Below are 21,883 nucleotides of genomic sequence, written 5' to 3' on the forward strand. Positions count from 1 at the left end.
TCCGGGAACTTACTCTGTATACCAGGCTGGCCTTGAACTCAGAAATCCACCTGCCTCTGCCTCCCAAGTGCTGAGACTAAAGGTGTGCGACACCACTGCCTGGCTGAATCCTTTCTTTATGTCAGAAACATCTGGAAGCTTGTTGGCTTACATACGGTGGTTGTCTGTGCAGGGTTCCTTGCAATTTCAGTGGGCCTCTTTCCATATTATCCTTGAGGAGCTTGGAAGCTGGCTCTGTGTTTTTAAGACCCTGCTTCCTCTATGTACAAAAGAACCAGGATAGAGGCAATTATTAAACTATACACCAGTTGGAAACTTTAAAAGGCAAGCTATCTTTGCAAGTAGGAAAACTTTTGGGGATGTATTTAATCTCGTGATGGGAAAGTAAGGATGCTGTAAGTTCAATTTAGGAAAGGCTGTGGTGAGTTTCAGAGCCCTGCTATGCAAGCAATCACCTTCTTGTCCCTCATCTGGACATGCATTTGTCACCAAGTCTTTGCAGATGTACCCTTCCCTGCTGGGTCTCTGTGTCTGATCATCCAATACGCACCCCTCTTCCCAGAACTAAAGCTGCTGTGCTCATCAGCTCAGAATTTTGTCATAACCATTTGCATGGGCACCAATATTAGACAAAAGCTGCTTGTGTAGTTCTTACCAGAGCTGTGCTAAACTCACAAGAGCTGTTCTGGAAACCACCACCGAGTCAGGACCTATTCTGAAATGCTCCCAATGAGAGAGGTGCTACAACAGACTTACTACCAGCAGGTCTGTCCCCACCCACAAAGTCCTTGACCATTTTCTCAACAGGATCTCCTATCCATCAGCCAATAGCTTGGAATCCATTTACCAACTGGCCTGTAATATGTGTTTTGTATGTGTGTGTGTGCGCGCACGCGTGCACACGCACGCACGCACGTGCATGCGCACATGTGTATGTGTTCACCTACATGTTCACATGTGTGTGCTCACATGCATGTACGTATGTATGTGCATGCATGTGTTAGTGTGTATATGCATGTGTGTATGCATGTGTGTGCATCTATGTGTGAATGTGCATGTGCATGTGTGTGCATGCATGCATGTGTGTGTGTGTTCTATCTTCTATGTAAAGAAGGTAGAAAATGTCTGCTATGGACTCCAGAGGTTAAATGAATGGCTTTACTGCCCTGCAGTTAGAACAGAAAGGCAGCAACTCTTCACTTGTAGGGGAAACGGGGTTTGTGCTCCCATCCAGCATCTGCTCATAGACTCTGCTGAAGAAGTTGTGGTGCAGCACAGCAGGGGGCAGATACTGAGCATCCGTGCTTTCATCAGCCTGTCAGGAAGCTGAGGATGAGACCCTGACCTCCGAGGGAGTTCTTAGGCTTTTCATATCGCCCTACATGGAGCTAATGCCCATTCTTACATTTTAGGGAATGTTCATAAAAAGGCAGAGAGCTAATGGGTATCTAGGATGTGGAGGGGAGGGAGTCCTCTTGCACAGCTGGTGGGAGTATAAATCAGTCCGGCCATTACGGAAAGCAGTATGAAGCTTCCATAGCAAATTAAAAATAGAGCTACCACGCGACCCAATTTCCTAACTTCTGGGGATATACCCGATGGAAATGAAATCGATTTGCTGAAGAGATGTCTGCAGTCCGTGTCTCTTGCAGCGTTGTTCACAGAAATCAAGACGCACGGTTAACCTCGGTGTCCGTCAGCCGGGGGATGGAAAGATGGGCATGTTAGGATTCCGTGTGTATCTTGGTGATCAAGCTTTGACCTAGCAGGTCCAACGCTGAAGGTTTGATTCCCCAGAATGGAATAAAAATTAGTGTGTGTACACAACAGATTAGAATACTGTTTATTCTTAAAATAGATGGAACCCTGGCATTTGACAACGTGATAAACCTCAGAGGACAAATCCTACATGGCTTCTCTTATGTGTATGTGTGTGATGGAACTCGCCCTGAAGATTGTCTCCGTTTTAATTCCAACTTGCAGGAAGACATCTCTCATGTTTCCCACATGCTGTGCTGCAGTGGGGCAAGCCTGCCTTCCCAGGTCTGAACAGTGTGCCCTAAGACCAGCAAGACCACTCCTAAGAGCATGTTCTAAGTTCTGACAACCAAGGCAAGAGTTCTTATAACCGGCAATGTGACTATGCTCACGTCGAACGTGCTCTGCACTGGCTGTCAGAACTTAGCATCCTGGTGAACACACCTCAGACTTCAAATTACCGTGAGGCGTTATTTGAAGGTATGTTTGAGTGCCTAATGTAATTAAGTTCGTTGTAAACATTTAGTAGTTGGTTGTAGCTATTTTAAATACAGTTTAAACCTCTATTCCTTATTTTTCTTTTATCCTAGAGGCAGGTGCTTCATATTCCCAGGTTAGGCTTGACTAGGGCTATCTCCCAAGTCCTGTTATCCTTGACCACTAGTAGAGTTTCCCCCTTGCTTTCCCTTAAGACTTCCCAGGAGACTCTTTAGATTTCCTTGTATATGACGCGAACGTTTAGTTTGAGAAGGCTACTGTTGTGGTGTCGGTGTAAGATTAATTGCAAGGCAATGGTGTTGAGTAGCAGAGCCTTGGGAAGTCTCTTCCTGCTGAACGGACTGAAACTGTCACAGGTTATGGCACCAGTGGACTCCACATGGAGGGATGCGCTTTCCTCTTTTCCCCCCAGGGAGAAGACCCTTGTCAGGTATGGCTCCTCAGTCTTGGACTTCCAGACTCCAGGACTGTAGGAAGCATATTCCTACTGCTCACAAATTATTTATCCTCAGTTGTTATTTGTAGCAGCACAAAACCAGAAGCCCGTCTGGCTGTCAATTCTGAGAAATTTGAATCTTGTAGCCTACCTCCCCGTGCTCCACCAGAACCTGCTAATGTCTCCATGCCAGGAGACGACAGAGTTAGTGAAGACATCTCTTCGGCTTGTCTCCTTCAGGGTCCCCCAGGCGTCTAGCTTGCTGCTAAAATGGGAGCTGGAGTCATTGTCTTGTCTTGTTTGGATAGAAGAGTTTGCTCCCAGTGAGCCTCAGGGACTTGTGCTCCCAGTAGTAGTCCGTAATCCTCCTGCATCCTTTTAATTTATGTTCCTGAACTGCTACCCCAGGTTTAGGACTCAGTTCAGGGTCTTCCAGCCTTTAGTGTTTTCTGAACACTGTAAACTCATGGGCTCCCACAGTCTCCTCATGACTGTGCTCACCCTCTTGCCTGGCATGAGCGACTTCTTCTCTTCCCACTGGTGCACACCACCATCTCAGATGATCGGCGGAGCTCAATATACCTGATATCTAACACTCAGTCTTGAAGATAAGGACAGCAGCCATACATGCCACGCCTCTCTCCTGATCCTGGGTCCCTATAAGCTCTGCAACATAAATGCCCTTCTAGTGTCGGTAGGTGGCAAGACCAGTGTCTTCCTCTGTGCTTGAGAACATGGGGCTGCCTTCATGGCCCAGGGAGCTCACCTGTGTTCGGAGGAGTTCTAGCATCCTCTCTTGTCAGGTGCAGGGGACATGCTGATTTGGTGTCTCTTTAGTGGTCTCATTCATCAATATCTCCACATCAATATCTCTATCTATCTCTGCTACCCAGGCCATATAGATGATAGATAAGCAGATACATGACTATATAGGTGTATTTATAGTGCTCTTTACACTCTTCTGTTTATCATCCGTGATTGACATAAGCATTTCTCTCATATTTAAAAGCTGGCGTTTTTGCCCCACTCTTCTTCCTTTATCTTATTTTTCCACTTTGAGTCACCATTTTAAGCAAAAGGAAACATTTTTCAGAGGTAACTATTGCCGATTTGCATTTATTTATTTATTGACTGCCTTATGCTAAGAATATACATTGTCTCTATCACACACACCATTATTCCTTCTTTCTTAGTTATGTCTATACCTCAAAGGTATGAATGGTCAAGGGAAGCCATGCTTTGAGCCAGTCCAGGCTTGGTTAGCATTTTAATTAGACAGGATGATGGCTGTGGAGGAGCACTTTATTTTAAGCATTGTGACCCATGACTTCCTTCTGCACATGGATGCATAATTAAAAAACAATTTACATGTAATGTGGAGATGGAGCTCTTATGCATGAGAATCCTGGGGATTTAACGCACAGTAAAATGTAAAATAATCTCAATCTGTTTTTTACATACGATTATGTTTCAGATACATTGGTTTAGACAAAATATGTTATTAATTCTGTCTGCTTCTGTCTGCTTTCTTGATGTGCCTCTTGGAACATTGTTAACTAAAGACCTTTCTCTGCCCCCATTTGCATTGCCAGAGCTGTTCTGGACTCTGCGAGCCAGTTGAAAGATTGCTTCATTCTCTTTGTAGTACTCACTGTGATGGGCTTGAGTGGAGGAGGGTAGGTGGTAGATTTTACCCCTGAGAAATCTGCTCTGGCTGCTAGGGCAAGGATGTCCCTAGAGTGGGCTTCTGAGATGGTTGGAGAGGAGATGTAGTTAGTACATGCAAGCACTTGGTGGCTGATGGGGGAAGTAGCCATGCAGCTCTTGAAGATCCCTCAGCTTTGCATACATCCTCAAAATATTTGGTGAAGAATTTAGAATTTCCATAGATTTTTAACATTCAAGAATTTCTCCCTCCCTATTCTCTTCCCTTTAAGTGGATGAGCACCTGTTGGTTATTTTTAGATCTTTTCTGATTGGGGCTAGGTGTGGATATCAGTAGTAAAGGGCTTACCTAGCAGTCCAGATAAACCCTGCCCTTCCTTGATGGATTAATTCTTGCAGAATACCTTTCCAAATATCCACTCGTCACATTCACGTGATTTTAGAGAGCATGGCTATGTGTGAGTGAGTGTGTGTGTGGTGTAGGTGTTCATGTGTCTGTATGTGTGTATGAGGGGGTGTGTGTTTGTATAAGTGTCTGTGTGCCTATGGGTGTTTGTGTGTCTGCATGTGTATATAGAGTTTGTGTGTGGTGAGTGTTTATAGGAGTGTCTGTGTATGTGTGTCTGTATGTGTGTATGAGGGTGTGTGTGTGTTTGCATGAGTGTCCATGTATGTGTGTATATAAGTGTGTGTGAGTGTATGTATAAGTGTCTGTATATGTGTGTCTATGGGTATTTTTGTGTATGTATGTGTGTCTGAGGGTGTGTGCATATAGGTGTGTGTGTGTGTGTGTGTGTGTGTGTGTACTAACTTCTTTCATGTAAAAGCCTTTAGGCCCCATGAGGACTGGGGTTTATCTGCCTCTGCTCGCTGTGTCCCCTCTTGCTCTCATAGGGCCCTTTACCAAGCTGAAGATCAACAAGCAATTGTATGAACAAATGAATTAAGGAACTATGAAGTCACTCCTACTCTAGATGCCACATTTCAACAGTGAACCCTGAACAAAGGAAACAGGAGGGCATATTCTGTGACTTGATACACGCAGGGGCTGTTACTCTGTCTCAGGAAGTTCTTCTTGCTCCAGCAGAGTACTGATGTGGAGAGATCGTATTTGACACAGCGCTAGGCAGAGTACTCATGTTCTGACCTGTCTCTCAGCACGGTGCTTCTGAGTCGATACAAGTGCAGTGAACTCCATCCTTGGATACAAAGCTCAACAGTGAGCTCTGAGCATGCTCAGAACACGGCTCAGGGGGTTGGTGACACTGTGGAACCTCTGGGTAGGATCCTCAGGGGCTTCCCTCTGTGTGGCTCCTGTCCTCTGAATTTGACCAACAGGTACCACACTTGATGAGAAAGAAAACAAACATACCACCTACTTCTATTTTTCTAGGCATGTCATTGCTAGGCATAAAGTCCTTGGCTAGAGACACAGGTCCTGGGGACACACAGTGATCCAGAGCCATTATAGCCATGGCATTCTGTACCATCATCACCCACTAGACTGTGATAGGCTCCTTCTTTCTCCCTCTCAGGGATGACAAGGAGCACCTCAGAACATTGAGACTACACTACCAGGCTTGGCAGTAGAGGGCCTGTGCCTGGCACAATGACAGAGGGGTCTCTTGCTACTATGAGCTCAAAAAAACTTTCAAAGATCTTAACTGAGAATGCACAAGAAACTCCACTCACACTTACCTTTGCAGCAAATCTAATCTTTCTATCTCATAATTGAGGTTCGTAGATGCCGAAAACAAGTTCCTTGTAGTAATTTGTGTTGATAGTAGTGTGGAACATTTTTGTTTAGAAAGAATCAAACAAGACCAGCATTTCATTTGGAAAGAGTTGGTTTTTTGATACCTTTTATTTTCTAGGAAAGGGAGCAGTAGGCTCCCCTTGTGCCACCTCTGTGGTTGGCTCTCCAGTCCACAGAACACACAAAGTTTTATTTTCTAAGATTTTCATCTTTACAGGGAAAATGCTAACATTTTAAAAAGTATATACAACAATTTGATTCTTAATTTTTTTTTTTTTTTTACTGTCAGTCAACCTGTGGCCACTCAGACATCCATACCACTATAGTGCTCCCAGTCTACTGCCTGGTGCTCCCCACTGCACTGTCCGATGCTCCCCACTGCACTGCCTGGTGCTCCCCACTCGAAACTCAAGTCCCAGTGGAGAAAACCTTTCATGAATAACTTGCAAGACTCGGTGTTTAGAGATGAGCAAGTCACAAATGCAGATTTGCTTATATCTTTCTACATGGGGGTTGACAGAGAAATGCAGGCCACTAGTATTCAGGGTTGTGCAACATGAAAAAGAAGAAAAATATTGAGGGGAGCTAGAGAAAGGGCAGGGACTTGGGGTTCTGGGATAAGCTGTGGAGTGGACCAACAAGAGTGAGTCCAAGGTTGGAGTGATCGTAAGCACAAGGCTACCCTGTCTCTTATTGGTTGGGGTTTGCCTTGGTAAGCGTGCACTCTTTGCTAAAGGGAAGTGAATGGTCTTCTAGACCTTATTCCTTACATAGGACACAGCCTGCAGTAGCACGTGTGCTAGCCAGTAGACTTGTGATAGCTCTTCTCATCACACGAGGGGCTCACACTGGTGGCTCCTGTAGGACCCCCAGAGAACTAGGGTTATACAGATGGCCTCAGCCTTGCAGGGATTCTAGCTGAGTCCTCACAAGTCATTGTTTCAGTTAGGGTTTACATTGCTGTAATGAACCATCAAGACTAAAGAGCAAGTTGGGGAAGAAAGGGTTTATTTCGGCCAACACTTCCATATTGCTGTTCTCAGGAGAGGATCTCAGATAAGGCAGGAAGTCAGAGTAAGGAGCTGATGCAGAGACCACAGAGAGATGCGCCTTACTGGCTTGCTCCTTATGGTTTACTCAGACTGATTTCTTATAGAAACCAGGACCACCAGCCAAGGGATAATTCCAACCGCAATGGGCTGGGCTTTCCACCATCAATCATTAATTAAGACAGTGCAGTGGTGGTGTATGCCTTTAATCCCAGCACTTGGGAGGTAGAGGCAGGTGGATTTCTGAGTTCGAGGCCAGCCTGGTCTATAGAGTGATTTCCAGGACAGCCAGGGCTATACAGAGAAACCCTGTCTCAAAAAAAAAAAAAAAAAAAAAAAAAACCAATCCCCCCCCCCAAAAAAAACCCAAAACCAAAACCAAAACCAAAAAACAAATGAAAGAAAGAAAGAAAGAAGGAAAGAAAGAAAAAAGAAGAAAATGCCTTACAGCTGGTGGCATTTTCTCAGTTGAGGTTCCTTTCTTTCAGATGACTCCAGCTTGTGTCAAGCTGACATAAGACTAGCCAGCCCAGTTATATCTAACTATAAGACAGATAGACTCCCGCTAATTCCCTGAAGTGCCTGGGATCACACTGGGTGGTCCACCTTGTATGGAGGGTGAGAAGCTCTTGAGCTCCTAAGGTCCTCTCTGCAAATTGACTTCACTGTCTACTCTCCCATTGGGTCTGGGTCATGCGGTTCCCAGTGACCCCCATCTTATTGCTGTGGTGTCCTTGGAACCCATGTCCTGGATTCCTCATCTCTCCCATCTTGATCTTTGTTGATATAATCCAGATAAAGCACACAGAAAATTGCATAGGCGACAGGTGAAATTCATTCCAGAGGAAAGCGGAATACTCACAGGGGCTGAGAGTGAATAGCAGCCAAAGGGACCATGGCAGAGCAGTGCACACTGTCAAGGAGAGAAGCAGATAATGGGAAGAGAGATGTACCAGTCAACACATTAGGCAGGTTTTATATAATTTCTAAATTCTCCAGAACAGGCAGCTTCCCCTAGAGGGGCTTTTCTGTCCAGGTGATTGACAGGCACATTTGCATTGGGAAGGGACAATCTAAAGCCCTTGCTCCGGAGCAGAGAGTCTCTGGCTGGCTACTCTACTAGTCTTATGATCTTCTAGGCAGCCCAGAATATCTCATCTCTGCTCAGAGATACAGCTCATACCATGTCCCTTTGAGTAACACCCCAGTCTTGCAGCTGCTGATTATGATCCCTGACTGTGCCAACATCTAGCTATCTACCTAATTCTTCCTGGGCTTCAAGACCATCAGCATCTTCCCTGGAGATGGAGGCTTCTAAGATGACTTTGACAGGCATTTCTCTAAGCTATGGTTTGTACCCTACAGGTCCCCAAAGCAAAAGCTTGCCTGGGTTTGTTTGTATTTCCCAAGTCACTGGGATGTGATAATGGCTCTTACACAGGACCTAGGAACTCAGAACACAGGGAATGGTACCAAGTGCAGCTATGTGGAGTGGTCAGTCTGTGGTTGAGGAAAATAGATACAGTTAAGGTCATGTGAAGATGGAGAGCTTTTTCTCTTTGATTATTCCAGAACTGAATTAAGAACAACAATGCAAACTTGATGAATTATTACTGTGAGATTAACCAGTATCTAATATTAAACTACATTAAATCAAATTGTACTTTTAAAAATATTTTTTTTTCTGAAAGTTGTGTACAGAAAAACCACATACATTCTTTAATCTAGGAAAGGGCTGTAGAATAGAGTAAATGTTTAAATTAATTTGTTTGCTAGAATATATCTGGCATGACACCAGATTTTTTTTCTATAGTTAGAAAGGTCCTAGTTTTTGAAGACTTCTAAGCCAATTCACCATGAAATGTTAGGCAAAACTGCTAATTTGGATATCAAACATCTTGTTGACATCACTGTAACTTTTAAAGACACATTATTTCCTAATCTACCTGAGTAATCTTGGGATGTACTTGATTGGCATGATAGCAGTTCTCTCATGGGCTACCACTCAGTAATTTTCCTTGACAAGGAGCTATATTAAGTAGGAAGGCAATGTGTATGTCACTCTAGGATACAAAGTGACAATTGTTCTGCCACAGTTCCAACTAGAGCCATCAGTTCCCATTGATAACAAGTATTCAAGTCCAACTTAAATGAGTACTGAAATCTGTAGTGCAGAAGGAAACAAGATGATGCAGTATCCAACAGCAAATAGATGTGGGTGGGAATGAACAACTAGACTTCGATTCACAGCACATTTCTTAACAGGAGCCCTGGATATATGAGGGCACTGAAGAATAAGCTGGAAGGTTTAATTTCATCTGTCAGATACGTAAGCATGTAACAGATACTTTTGAACCCACAGAGCCCAGACATTTTAATAATCTAAAGACATGAATTGAAATGTATTTATAAAATCTACATTGAGGAGCGAGATAAAAGAATGAAGATAAAGCAATATATAGGACATCAGGAGTATTTGCAAGTATATGGCTTATGGGAGGATTTTGGATATTCTGAAAATGCACTCTGTCTTGGTTCCATATGGGACAGTCACATGTAAAGATTAGCAAAGTCTATACTGAAGGTTTTGAGCCTGAATAATGCCAGATATACTTAAATAAAGAACAAGGAGAAGGTTGGTGATGTAGCTCAGAGGTAGGGAAGTTTCTTAGCTTGCTTGAGGTCTTGAATTTCATCTGTAACTAGGGCGGGGGATGGGGGGAGTGGTGAGGGCAGGGTAAGAAGAAACAAATGAAAACCATTTACTCAGCTTGAGGAGGCAAAGCAGTCATCTTTAGCAATAGTACTAGCAAAGGTGGTTTGTCCTGAAGATAGCTTGCTGGAGCGCACACCAACTTTCCCTGTTCCCTACTGTGTCTTGGGTTGAAGTGGTAGGTCTTGGCAGTATCTGTTCTTCCTCAAGCGCCTGCATCAGTACGATGGATGCTGCTCATAGACCCAGTCAGCTGCAATGCTATTTTCTTAATCTTTATAATGATGCTTGTTTCTATGGAAAAAAAAAAAAAACCACCAAATTTCTCAAATGATGCCATTCTTTCTCTAAATTGGCTTTGCATACAGTGATAGCATTGAAAGCAACTGCTTGGATCAAAGGGAGTGAGCAAGTGTGCCATCTGTCTGCTAAGGAAGAGGGACACCTCAGGGACTCTTCAATCTCCATGCTTTGAATCTGACTGCTTCCAAGGCTGAGGGTCTCAGGAAGGTCAGCGATTCCTCACTCAACACTCCCGGGTTGACCTTTTCGAGGAAGACAATGAGTTTAGCTCCCTTGAACACTAGCCCAACCTCTTCCTTTGGTGTGCAATACAAAAAAAAAAAAAAGATGTTTTGCTCCCATCCAATGTTGAATAGAATCAAGAAAAGAATTTTTGTGAAATGCTGTATGATAAAGACCTTTTGCAGATTGTCTCAATACTGTTTTTAATAAAGCTTACACTGGGGACCAAACAAAGAAAGATTTATTTATTTTTTTTAACGAAACCTAAATATTAAATCTGTTGTGTATTTTCCAAGTTACAAGCAGAAGAATTTTGGGAATTAGAACAAAGCTTGGGCTGCCTTCTCTTCCCTTTCTTAAGAACGAGATAGGGAATTGCGTTTGCCTTTATCTGGAAAGTTTTGTAACTTACCCAGGTGGTTAAGTCCCTGTGTTCAGAGCACAACTATACTGTTTCTGCTTTATCATTTTCTATGAAGTGCTCAAAGTTCTTGCTGTTCTAATCTGTTGCTGAGTTTTCAGTGTCCTCTGAGGCTTGGGGAAAAGCGATTGAGCATTTGTTCCAGCAAATAAGAAGTTGCCTGAACAGCCCAGTGTTTGAATTTTAAATAGGACTGGTTTTTAAAAATAAATAGAACAATAGTCATGAGATTTTTAGCATTCTTTAATCTTAAGTAGTTCGAATTCTGAGTTTGCAAAGACAGTTTTGCGGTGGACAAAACTTTTTATATTTAAAAATTCTCTTTGCCTTGTAGATGAGTCACCACTGTTTGTTCTCCATAATAGAGTGTTCTCCATAAAAGCACGGGGCAACAGAGAGCTTAAATAGACGCATATATTTAATATAATAGATATTAAAACAGAAGTTTAGGCAGTTGGACATGGGATTGAATAGTTAAATAATGAGTGATAATAAGTTAAAAGATCCATTTGACAGTCTAGGAAAGAGGTAAGATGTCATGTAACCAATGACTTTGGGTCATTGGGCTGTGGATGTACTAAAGCCTGTCTTGGTTGAGGTTACAAGGAACAACAAAGTTATTTTAACAAGGAGTGTTTAGAGTTTCTCTGTGGGAACTGTAGTGTCTCCGTCCTCTTTCAAGTGACCCAGGAATGAAACACAATGCCATGAGGTCCTTAAGGTCTGTGTCCCTCAGGCATGTGTGCCAAGTTTTCCAGCTACTGACTTCATCTAAGGATGACATCTGTGACAGCCTTGTTCTCAAGGACAAACACTGCAACGTTCTCAGCTGTATCCAAGTGAGAGTGGTCCGCTGTTCACCTTTCAGAGAACTCATAGCTCACTGGGTCAGTATTCCAATTCCTGCAGGGTTGCATGTTCAACTCCTTGCGGGGCTCTTTAAATCTCAAGTCACAGAACCACACACGCCGCACAGCTTGCTCGGTGTCTACAACAGGTGAGAGGCTTCATTACCTGAGTCTCTCTCCCCAAAGGAAACCAGCGAACAATTTCTAAGTGCCATTTCCCTCTTTCTCACCTTTTGGTCAAGCTTGTGAGTCTACTGAGCTTGACTTTATCTCTGTGGCTGTTGTGTGGTTCATGCTCTGTGGGAAGCAGCACCCAGGAGAAGCACATGTATCTCCTAGCATGTATCTCAAGTGAAGGAAGGCTGTCAGACTGGTCGATGTCAAAGCTCTAATCTCCCCTGTATCTTAAAGGGCTGCCCTATGTGTCATGGTGTGAAGTGGTAACGGTCCATCATATTGGGAAGGCACGGTGGCATGAGTGTAAGCCAGCAGTCGCATTGTGGACTCAGGCAGAAGGCAGACGGATGAATAAGGAGGCTTGACTGGCTTTCTTCTCTTTTCCCCCATTTTATTAAGTCTGGGACCTTTGTCCTGTTGTCAGTGTTGGCACCAGCAATGTTTATGTCTGGCCTTTCTTTCTTAATTAAACTTCTCTAGAAAGCCTCGAGTCCAGTCAACTCAGCAAATCATCGGAGAGATCTTCTCTACCTACTCAAGGGTACTGTTAACCCACCACACACTTGACCATAAGGGTAACTTACATTTTATACACACAATTATAAACCATGCGAGGAAAGCATGCTAAGACATAATCACAGAGTTATTTAAAGGAAGGTTGAGGCTAAAGTTGTCTGGAAGCCAGACTAACTTTAAGAATAACAATTAATCAGAACCTGGAGAGCTGTCACTGTGGCTTCTAACAATAGCTGATTCCATTAACCTCAACGGGACTTTAATTACTATTGCTGTGACAAAAGATGGGCCGGAAAATCTTTGTGGCACCTTTTGAATTAAATCTCTTACTTTTCTGCCACGTGGAACTCACACAGTCTTCCCAAATTCTCATGAAACCTGGGTGACAAATGCATAAGCCCCTTGAATAGAAAATGTGACCAGTTTTTTTTTTTTTTTTTACAAGAAAAGCCTCATGGGGCAGGCAGTGGGGCTCGCAGCCATGAACAGTATTGTTGGCATTAGTGTCTCTAGAGCAGTGTGTATGGTCCTGGACTCTTTAGGTGTCAGGCTCTGGTCCTCGGTCTGAAAGGAGGCCTGGGAGAAGAGAAGGGGTCAGTGTGGATGACCGAGTAGGTGAGATAAAGAAGGTGAAGAGATCACCTCAGAAGTAGGGACATGGGGATGAGGGGAAGAAAAATGTCACTTTCAGGGGAATGTGAGATGTTTGTCGGCACTGACCAACACCAGGTGAGACCTGGACATGTTGTTACACACTGCAGATGTCAGAACTTTCTCTTAGAGATTTAAACTCTCTTAACCTGGAGGTGCCTTAATCTAGGAGCTGAAAACCTACTCACAGGGTTAAATGATCTGAAAATGTACACCTCGCCCCGCAAAGACAAAGACAAAAGCAGTCTCTAAACATTTCTATTCGATGGAAACATGAACCAGCGAATTTGAATGATTAGTATCAAATGTGGGACTGATGCAGAGATGCTTTTCTTTAATTTTAGAGGAATCCTGGTTAGTAAGGATTTGGGACAGTGGTTGGTAAAGTTCTATTCACTCCACATTTGTAAGCTGTAAGATGCGTATTCTACTTTTGTCATGGAATAGAGAGGCTCTTATGACTCACGTGCATTACTGACGCTCTTGCACAATGGAAAAGTCACTACTAATAAAAAGAAATATGGAGTAACTTAGGTTCAAGTTCTGTCTGATTGGAAGCCTGTGTACATGGGCCGAGGTTCTGTGGTCCACCCGGCCATCATCTCTCACCTCTCTCCAGGTAACGGTTTACAGGGACAGCACAGACAGAGAATGAACTGGCAAGAGGCTCAAGGCTGTGTAAGTACCCAGAGACATAGCCAAGCTAACAACCGTGGCTTAACATGAGACCTTCTGATACACAGAGCTGTGCAGGAGCCTGTTGCTTGCACAGAAGTCCAGGAGCAGGCAGGTTGTTGGAACTTCTCAGCCTGGCTACCACTCACACTGTGATCAGTTTTATTCAGATACACTATGTTATATACAACATACTTCCCATTATTTTTGCGAGCATGGTTTATTTGAACTTACAGTTGTGTGTGTGTGTGTGTGTGTGTGTGTGTGTGAGCCCACTATACTTAATGCACATGAATACAACCTTGCATAGCATATTTTTTTCTCAGAGGCATTGGGTGCTATATTAGTGCAGCTCTACGATTATAGTTCCATTCTAAGTTGTAGCTTTAATAATGGAGACATGGTATTCTTGTTTAGTTTTACTTTTTTTTTTGTTTTTTGTTTTTGTTTGTTTGTTTTGTTTTTTATGAGACAGAGTTTCTCTGTATAGCCCTGGATGTCCTGGAACTTACTTTGTAGACCAGGCCGGCCTCGAACTCAGAAATCTGCCTGCCTCTGCCTCCTGAGTGCTGGGATTAAAGGCGTGGTTTAAATATTTTATTTATTTATTTTAACTTTGGCTTTTTTTTTGAGAATTTAATACATAATAACAAAGTGTAGTAATTAAATATTTTTAGTCTGAATTCTTAGTTGGATTACAAAAATGTTTCATTTCTCCCAATTAACTTGAACATTTGCTTGCCCTTTCTTTAATTCTATAGATCTTCATAAGCTAACTTCATCTCCTACCTTTAATATATAATTTTGTCTTACTCGTGAGGCAAATTTAAGACATTTTATTTTAACATGACTGTTAAACCCATACATATTTGTGGATAAATGTATTAAGAATCTCCAAATATAGATTTGTTTGTTTGGATCACTCTTTGATTTGCATTATAATTATCAACATTTAAAAATTCATTCTACATTCCTTTAATACATCATCTTTGTCTATGTTTTTAAAAATTATTCTGGTGTTTTAAAAGAATTATATTTTTGTCCTAGTTTTAATATTCATGTTCTTCTATTCCCTTACCTAATTACTGTCTAGTATCAGTTTTAATTAAGATATTCTCACTTCTGCACATTTTGAATACCATAGTTAATGAGCTCTATCTCTTGACCACCTTCATTTCCACTTATCACCTGAATTTGGTTGTGAAGTTCTCACTTAGCAAACATGCCACCATCAACTCAGGCTCGCCTTGCTTCCAGCTTCACTGTGGCGCAGCTGCTCGCGAGCTGGGGGTCATGACCCCTTTGAGGTTTGCTTATCAGATATTCTGCACATCTGATATTTACATCACATGTCCCGACAGTAGCAAAATTACAGTTATGAACTAGCAGCGACAATAGTGTTATGGCCGGGGGGTCACCACATCATGAGGGGTGCATTAACACGAGGAACTGTGTTAAAGGGCCGCAGCTTCAGGAAGGTTGAGAACCACAGCTGTAGATCTGCAGTCTCCGTCTCTGTAAAGTGGGTGGAGGAAGAAAACCTTCCAGGGCCTAGGCCCCAAAGTTCCAGAGTACAGGTGTTACGAATGTCTTCTCTCCCTCTCTTCCTCCCTTCCTGCTCCTTCCTTCTCCCCTTTCCCAGTCCATCTCTCTCTTGGTCTCCCCACCCCTTCAGTTTCAGAAGTATCCTGGTCATTAGGATGGTGGCTGCTAAACTTCCATCCTCTTAACCCCTCCCTGTAAGCTGCAAGATGCTTGTTTTGCATGATAACATCATAGATTAAAGAGACTCTTGTGGCATACAAACTAACCCTCTCCTGCACTTGGAAGGGTCATCAGGAATAGAAAGAGGCATGGAACAAGTTTATTCCAGCTCTGCCTGATTTACAAGCCCCTCCTGGGTAATGAGCCTTGGCTCTTTAGTCCCTTAGGCAGTGATGCATCATCTCTTAGTGGGGGCAAAGATTTACGGAGGAAACTGACACAGACTTATGAATGGATTGGACAAGCAACATGGTGCCTGCAAAATGGGCAAACTTTCCAGTTCGGCTGACAGATAGGGCCTCACCCAGAAACAGTGTTCAAGTGTTCTTATGGAACGGAGTTCGTTGTACATCTTCATGGAATCAGATGCGGGAAAACAATTACTCTGTGCCTGCTTAAATCAGGCTCTCTTTCTTGGTAGGACTGAATTGGGATTCTGCCTTACCTATTGATTGGGTAGGACAGCAATAGTCCTGATTCCCTTTGAAGCTTTGTACTTGCAACTAGAAAGAAACTAATGAGCATTTGTTAGCCTTGTAAACACTGAGTACGGTGGGTATTCGAGATGAGCACGCATGCCTCCGAAGATGGACTGAATCACTTAGTTCACAAGTTCTGGGAAGCATCTCTTTTCTCTTCTGTCTCTCTCTTTGTGGAACAATGCTGACTGTGTCAAGTCACACGGTCCCTAGGACCAGCAAGGGATACTTGCCGTGGACGTTTTTCAGAGTGTCCAGAGGTAGGAGTCACGACTGTGAGGTCTTGTAGGTTGGAGCTGAACAAACAACCACCACGTTATGAAAACCATTTACACACAGAGTGTAGATAAATGGAAATCAGGGGAAGGAAGGAGTGGCTACAGTCCCTGGGTGGGTGTTTGTGCTCTTCCAAAATTCTCACTGTAGTGTAATCTCAGAGGTAACACCATGTAGTGGTTTGAGTGAGGGTGTCCCCATAATCTCAGGTATTTCATCAGTTGGACCCCAGTTGGTGATGGAGCACCACCTTGTTGGAGGAAGTGCATCACTGGAGGCACACCTTGAGAAGGTAAGGACTCGCTCCATCTCCTATCTGCTCTCTTTCCTCAAGGTGTGAGCCCTAATGAAGAACTAGGTGCCTTAGTGACTAGCTTGATGTGTGAGTCCACTCCTCCTTCGACTCCTCTGTTCCTACTGTCATGTGAGGACATAGTCCCTTCTCACACAAGGATACAAAAACAGGGTGCTTTATTGCAGTAGTTCTCAACCTGTGGGTCACGACCCCTTTGGGGTCAAATTACCCTTTCATAGGCATTGCATATAAGATAGCCTGCACATCAGATATGGACATTTCAATTCAGAAGAGTAGCAGTATTACACAGTTATGAAGTAGCAACGAAAATAACTTTATGGTTGTGGGTCATCATGGCATGAAGAGCGGTACTAAAGGGTCGCAGCACTGGGAAGGTTGAGAACCGCTGATCTATTTGAAGTGCACACAACTTCTATTGCTAGGGCTTTGGTTGTAGATTTTGGGAGTCCAGAGTTATGATAATTTTCAGCTCATTAGAAATTATTCAGGCTCAGGTATTTTGTTATAAAAATCACAACTGGGTGGACACAGCACCTGCCACTTCAAATGGCCCCAGAATGGTGATGGAAAACAGAAATAACTGTTTGGTGTTTCCGGTCCAGCATGTGAGGGATTTGGGTATGTCATGTCATGATGTGTCACTGTACAGGTGACCTTTATCTCCCCTGTGGCATCTGATGTCACAGCTGAAAGGTCCTGAGAGATTGGAGGGTGTTCTAGAACATACTGGAAGGCTAAGCACATATACCAGCTTTTCCACACAACTATGTAACCTGAGGCTGTGGCTGGGGTGAGCCCTCTCACACCATGACACAGGGCTGGAGCCTCCTGTTGGTATCCCTCGATGGCTTCCAGTTTCTTACGTGGCAACTGTGTTCCAAAGTGAGCATTGCCATGGATCAAGGCCAAAGCCACAGTGAATGTGGTAGCTCTTTCTTAACAGTGCCATCACCGTGACAGGTATTATAGACATGAATGACAGGCATTTCTCATCCCCCTGTCCTGGGGGCTGAAATTTGCAGGTACAGCTATGGGCAGAACATGCTTCCTCTGGTCCTCTTTCCCAGGGTTGCAGATGACCTTGTCTGGCTTCACTCATGATCACTCGTTGGGGCTGCCATCCTGCGTGTGTGTCCCTTCTACATTTTCTGACAAGGACACAAGACAGTTGGGTGAGGACCCCAGTCAACTTGTCTCCAGATACAGTCCCATTCGGATGATAACTCCTTCCTTAGTACATAAAATGAAGAAACCCAAGCTTCCGATCTTACTGTTGTACCATGTTCTATCGAGTACCTTCGTGTACGGCAACTTTCTGAGACGCTCAGACTCAGTAAGTTCTAAAGACTCAGGGAAATCTGAAAGAAACCCTTCAATGACTTAGGAAGCAAACAGCCCAGGAGCCTCAGGAGGTGGCTAATGTCCCAGACCTCACCCTCCAAACACTTAATATAAACAGTGAAGGCAGCTGAGAAAGAGAAAGACCCACTAAGATGCCTAGAAGAAGCATGTGGGCTGCCTGCAGGCTGGGTAGTAAGCTCCAGGTTCCCATCTTTTGAGAACTGTCACTCAAGCTGGGATGAGCTTTTAGAGAGGCAGCTGTGTGTGAGTCATCTTTTGTTCCTATAAGAACATCTCACACATACTCCTGTTAGCAGCCCAATAAGAACTCATTGGTTCCCCAAGCTGGACTTTGATGTCTTTACTTTAGTCTGTTCTCCTTGAACAGTTGTTCATATCTTCCCAGGTATACTGTCACATGGAAAAATTGAAGAGAAAAAGTGGTACATGTTCTGTACAGGCATATTTGATTAGGTACCCATAAACCTAGGGCTGCTTACATGGGGGACAAGTGCTCTGCCCCTGAGCCGAGTACCCGGCCTTTTAAAAACCTTTATTGTTATACAGTCTCACCAAATTGCCCAGGCTGCTCCTGACGGGCCCTCAATTTCTTTTTAATCCTATATTTTCAATCATGAGTTGGTTGAATCTGTAGGCGTGAAGCCCTGCATGTAGAGAGCTGCCTGCCTCCCCTTTTACAGTACTCTAAAATAAAAATTTCCCATGGCAGTGAATCAAAATGACAGAGTGAACCCCTTGGTTTCTGAAGTTGGTATTTCTCTAGCCAGGGGCCTCCGGGAAGATTCTCAAACTTTTCTGTCTCTTAGTGGGAAATGGTGTTTTGCTGGGGACGGAGGGACATTTGTATGCACAACACCTGCAGTGGGATTTAAGCATCTTAATAAGAAAATAACCGAGGGATTTTGTGCTGAGGTGTCAGCCTGGCAAATGAAGCTACATGAAAGTTTCCTCTGAACTTTAGCAGGGAAAAGAAAATGTGGTTGCTGCAGAATGTTCGCGGGCTGTCTGGATAGACAATGTGGAGCAACTGAAGACAACATGCTTGTCTCAGGCACAGCAGTGGATGCAACAAGAAAGAGCTCAGTGTCCCATAACCTTATGTTAAAGAAAGGGCAGGGAAGGATATACAGGGCTTTAGCATGGCTTATGAACATGTGGCTTTTGTTCTCACAGATATTTGCAAAACAGGTGCCTGACTTCTAAGCTCTGGTCCTTTCGGGCAGCCAGAATTTAATGGCTGATGTTGGTTATGTACGTACGCACATTTCATTTGTTAAAACCAGGCACTGTTACTTTCTTGCATCTTGAAATTTGATAGGATGGTCATTTTTCCAGGTTTCAGTAGCTCTAAATCAAAAGTGGGCAAGTCAATTTAAGGATATCTTAGTGAAATAAAGCGATTCCATACAGCCTGACAGCTTCCATGAATAATGCATCTTTAATAGCTGCCAATTAAGGCAGATTTTGGAGACTTATGATGGAGGCCGCGATGTCTCAAAAGGTGATTCATGGCACCAACTCAGACCATTCTTTGGACACAGAGGCACCAACAGCATATAAATGACTACATGACAGACACATAACAGAGAATGTGTCCTGTGCCTCCAGCTCCTTTATCCTGCTTCTCCTGTCGCATGCTTCAAGAATTAGAACCACAGAATCTTTGAGCCCAAGGGGACATTTGCATCATCAGGTAACCCTCTTCAGATCAATGCTACATGTACTTCCTAGACATTATCCATAAGACCACAGAATTTGAGTGTGCACTGACCCCCTCCAAGGAAATTCAGAATCTGGAATTCCATAAACATTAAAGAAAATACTAATAATGGTTGTCTTAGTTAGGGTTTTACTGCTGTGAACAGACACCATGATCAAGGCAAGTCTTATAAAGGACATTTACCTGGGGCTGGCTTACAGGTTCAGAGGTTCAGTCCAGTATCATCAAGGTGGGAAAATGGCAGCATCCAGGCAGACATGGTGCAGGAGGAGCTGAGAGTTCTACATCTTCATCCGAAGGTTGCTAGCAAAATACTGGCTTCTAGGAAGCTAGGACAAGGGTCTTAAAGCCCACACCCACAGTGACACACCTACTCCAACAAGGCCACCTCTATTTCAACAAGGCCATACCTCCAAATAGCACCATTCCTTGAGCTAAGCATATACAAACCAACATAATGGTCAACATCAGAGGCTTGAATAAATGGAAGAAGTGGCAGGATGTGACCAACAATGTAAACCTTATGTAGGTGAAGAGATGCCAGAGATAGACTCATATGACTGTCAGAGAGGAGAATGTCTGTGACATGTCTGAATAATGTCACCCTTTTGTCATACACAAGTCCACCATCTTCATGTTGAGCATGAGTTAGGGGCATGAGGCTCTGATACTGTCCTTATAAGAAGCAACCATTCATCGTTAGAAAGTGGTGGCTCCCTGTCTTTCTCCAATTAGAATCCTTGTTCTGATTTATTCCTTGAACCTTCTGAGGGCTTTCTGTAGGTTCAAGTACTCAGGTCCAAGGCCTTTGAGATAGGACAGGAGGGACCTCACAGGAAGGTGGCTTGCTCACAGGAAGGAAGTTGCTCTCTTTTTCTGTAGGCAGAGATGAAGACTTGAGAGAGGTGCAAAAATCAACCACTGTGTCAGTCAGTACAGTGAATCCAACTAGTCACTAGTTGGAGGAGCCAGGGCTGCTCCCCAATCTGATAAGGGCTGCCCTGTGCTGGACACTCAGATTCTGCACTGTTTTAATAAACAGGCTGCAGAGGGTGACCATGAATAGAGCAATTGAGACGGCCTTGATGCTGCAGACCTTCCCACTGTTTCAGCCTCGGCCGTGCTCCTGTTAGTGCGTACTTTCCCATCATCTCTCTTAATTACCACTGTCTCTCTAGCTGGCCTTCTATCTATGGAATCCCGCACATCAGGCCTCCAGGCTTCAGCTTTTGACTTGCCATCCTAGCCTTGTCCTTTGGGAGCTGCAAGTAAGTGATGATCTTCTCTGTTGGCCTACTTGTGAAACCTGAAGTCACGTGTTGATGTCAAAAATAGACCCTATTCTAGGAGAGGCGGTAGCTCCCTCGCCGCTTGGGATACTTTGGGTTCATGCAATGCTCTTTAAGGTCTGGCGAGTGGTCTTAGACAGCCATGCTTTTGGATTTGAATGTGTGGCTTTATTAAGCAACCAGCATCCAAAAGGAAAGGAATGAATAGCAGGTAGCAGACACAGAGAAGCTGCAGTTCAAATGGGGCACTCAGAGCATCCAGCCGAGGTGACTGCCATGTCCAACTGAGAAAGCGGCCAGAAGGTAACACCATCAGATCCGGAGCTTGGAAATACTTAGCAGAAGTGGGCCAAGGAAGCTCCACGGAGAAAACCTGCTGGAGTTCTGAGTCGAGAGAGTTCAAAGGGAGCAGAGAGTCACCTCAGGCAAAGTCTCCGAGGAAAAGAACGAAAGGCGGCACAGAGAGGCAATAGCACCAAACTGAACATTTGCAGTCTTCTGTCAGAAGTGGGGGGAGGGGAGAGGAGGCAGTCAGCTGAGTCCCTGATTAGACTGCCCATGGATGAAGTTCTGGCTGCCTTGCTCCCACTATAGGCGTTTTATACGACGAGGAAGAGTTTTCCTTCTAGATGTTCCTGAGTGCACAGTGTTTCTGATGCCCTCAGATGCTCGATGTCTTCTTTTGGCCCGGTTGATTTTAGTTATAGGCTTCAGATGCCATCCGATGATGCTCAGCCTTTTGGTTGCTGGAAATTGGGTTTTGGTAAGATGGTTTTTCTATTGGTCTGACACTAAAAGGTGGACAAGGAATGGCTATTTAGGAATTAAAGATGGTGGCTTTGGACCTAGAAGATCACAACCCATGTCTTAGGGTTTTTTCCTTCCTTCCTTCCTTCCCTTCCTTCCTTCCTTCCTTCCTTCCTTCCTTCCTTCCTTCCTTCCTTCCTTCCTTCCTTCCTTCCTTCCTCCCTCCCTCCCTCCCTCCCTCC

Source organism: Mus pahari, chromosome 19 (assembly GCF_900095145.1).
Source record: "Mus pahari chromosome 19, PAHARI_EIJ_v1.1, whole genome shotgun sequence".
Classification (NCBI taxonomy): domain Eukaryota; kingdom Metazoa; phylum Chordata; class Mammalia; order Rodentia; family Muridae; genus Mus; species Mus pahari.